Genomic DNA, 2,709 nt, shown 5'->3' with positions numbered 1-2,709 from the left:
TCCTCTGATGCTGCTTGGCCTGCTGTGTTCATCCAGCTCTACACCTTGTTGTCTCAGTAATTCCATGTTCTCTCTCCCTCTTTCTGCTCGCTTTTTCTCCCAGCCACGTTTCTCACTATATATTCACCCAGCATCCCTAAATATAGCAACAATTAATCAGATTGATAGCCCCCAGGTCACACACTGAGAGGTAGGTGGAAGTGCAGTGGTGTTTGTGACTAGGATCCAGTTACTAGAGAAGAGATTGTCACAATATTCAGGTCTGCTCCAGAGAGAGAGGGAGGGGAAGAGAGGGAGAGAGCGGGAGAGGGAAAGAGGGAGAGAGAGAGAGATAGAGAGGGAGAGAGGGGGAGATAGAGAGGGAGAGAAAAAGGGAGAGAGAGAGGGAGAGACAGAGAGACAGAGAAAGGGAGAGAGAGAGATAGGGAAAGAGAGAAGGAGAGGGGGAGAGAGGGAAAGAGAGAAGGCGACGGAGGGAGACAGATGGAGAGAGAGAAAAAAATGACAGTGGAAGGGAGAAATAGAGAGAGAAAAGGAGAGAGAGAGGGAGACCGAGAAAGAGAGAGAGGGAGAGAGAGAGAAGGAGAGACAGCGAGGGAGGAAGAAAATGACAGTGGGAGGGGGAGATAAATAGAGAAAGAGGGAGAGAGGGTGACAGAAAACAACAGTGGGAGGGTGAGATATAGAGAAAAGAGGGAGAGAGAGAAGGAGAGCGAAGGGGAGAGGGAGAAAGAAAATAACAGCGAGAGGGAGAGATAGAGAGAGAAAGAGGGGGGGAGGGAGAGACAGAGAGAGAGGGAAGAGGGAGAGAGAGAGAGGCAGAGGGAAAGAGGGAAAGAGAGAGAGAGCAAGAGAGCAAGAGAGAGGGAGAGAGGGGGAGAGAGAGAGAGAAAGAAAGAGAGAGAGAGGGGGGAGAGAGAGAGAGCGGGAGAGAGAGAGGGAAAGGAAAAGAGGGAGAGAGGGCGACAGAAAACGACAGTGGGAGGGAGAGATATTGAGAAAAGAGGGAGAGAGAGAAGGAGATCGAGGCGGAGAGGGAGAGAGAAAATAACAGGGAGAGGGAGAGATAGAGAGAGAAAGAGAGAGGGGCAGAGAGAGGCAGAGGGAAAGAGGGAGAGAGAGAGCGAGAGAGAGGGGGAGAGAGAGAGAGAAAGAAAGAGGGAGGGGAGAGAGAGAGAAAGAAAGAGAGAGAGGGAGAGGGAGAGGGAAAGAGGGAGAGAGAGAGACAAAGAAGGAGAGAGAGATAGGGAAAGAGGGAGAGAGAGAGAGTGAGAAAGAGAGAGGAAGCGAAGGAAAGAGAGAGAGGGAGAGAGAGAGGGAGAGGGGAAGAGGGGGAAAGAGAGAAGGCGACAGAGGGAGACAGACGGAGAGGGAGAGAAAAACAATGACAGTGGAAGGGAGAAATAGAGAGAACGGGAGAGAGAGAGAGAGAGAGAAGGCGAGAGAGAGCGAGGGAGGAAGAAAATGACAGTGGCGGGGGAGAGAGAGAGAAAGAGAAAGAGTGAGAGGGAAAGAGTGAGAGGTAGAAACAGTGAGAGAGATAGAGAAAGAGATAAGAGATAGTGAGAGAGAGACAGGGAGAGAGAGACAGACAGGTGCAGGTAGACCGGGATTTGTTGTTGAGTGCCTGGATGGTTGATATGAGACACAGTCCGTGAACTGTCTGCTTTAGCGGATTCTCCCTGGGACTCTCCCTGCTCCATTTTTGCTTGTTACCAGCATTGTACAAACCTATAAGACTGACCGTTACTCTATGACCCATTGACCTGTTCATTAGGAACAGGAGTAGGCCATTCAGCCCCTCTATGGACCCCACTCACACCCCCCCACCATAAGATTTCACTACCCCATACATCAAGAATCTATCTATCTTAACAAAAACTCAGTGAGCCAACGTCTGGGAAAAGAGACTTGAAAAGACTTAGCACCTTCTGAGAGGGGAACATCTGAGTAACTGGTTGACAGCTGCCTGTTTGTAAGCTGTGTCCCTTCACCCTGGTCCATCCCACGTTGGGATTACAGCTCACTCCATCTCAATCCTGCCAGGACTCCTCGGCATCTCCTCATGGGATGGGTATCAGTGCAGAGTGCCGAACCCCGCCTCACCAGAACATCTCCCCATTTACCTCAGACAGGAGACAATCATCTTTGGGAGAAAGGGTCTTATGCTGTTGGGTGATGGGTCTGTTGGGTGAAGAGAGATGGGGGCCAGACTGGAGCCGGAATTCACCGGAACTCTTGCATTCCTGAGTAGGGCTTGTTGCCTTATTGTACAGCTCAGTGGTGGAGCGTTTGAGCGCAGATCCAAAAGCTTCCACAGCTCATGTCTGGGTGCCTGTCTTTATACAGGCACTTTGCGTGAATGTGAGCTGTGTGTTGATCTGCCCTTCAACAGTCTGAAATCAGAATGGGTGCCCATTGATCAGAAGGGAGTCTGCCTGACCATGTAGGACCACCATGACTTACCGTCAGTAACCACAGGATTATGCTTTGACGCGGTGGCTCAGTGGTTATCACGGCTGGCCCACAGTGCCAGGGACCCCCGGGCTCAATTCCAGCTTCGGGCCTCTGGCTGTGTGGAGTTTGCACAGTCTCCCTGGATGCTCTGGTTTAGATCAATTTGCTGATTCCCAGTGGGGTACAGGTGGGATTTCTCCCACTAACTGAGTGTTAGGGACATCGTAAACACAACATGAAGATTTCTCCCAC

At 51.0% G+C, this 2,709-nt stretch overlaps 1 protein-coding gene across 1 annotated transcript in view; it reads right to left on the bottom strand.

Moving 5' to 3' along the window:
- The window catches only part of LOC125487906 (trypsin-3-like), a 9,214-nt gene that overhangs the window by 6,368 nt on the left and 137 nt on the right, over positions 1 to 2,709 (bottom strand). The window lies entirely within an intron of this gene.

The sequence above is a fragment of the Rhincodon typus genome, chromosome 47, assembly GCF_021869965.1.
Source record: "Rhincodon typus isolate 14 chromosome 47, sRhiTyp1.1, whole genome shotgun sequence".
Taxonomy (NCBI): Eukaryota; Metazoa; Chordata; class Chondrichthyes; order Orectolobiformes; family Rhincodontidae; genus Rhincodon; species Rhincodon typus.
The sequence above is the reverse complement of the archived record's forward strand: the minus strand, read 5'-3'. Positions and strand labels throughout refer to the sequence as shown.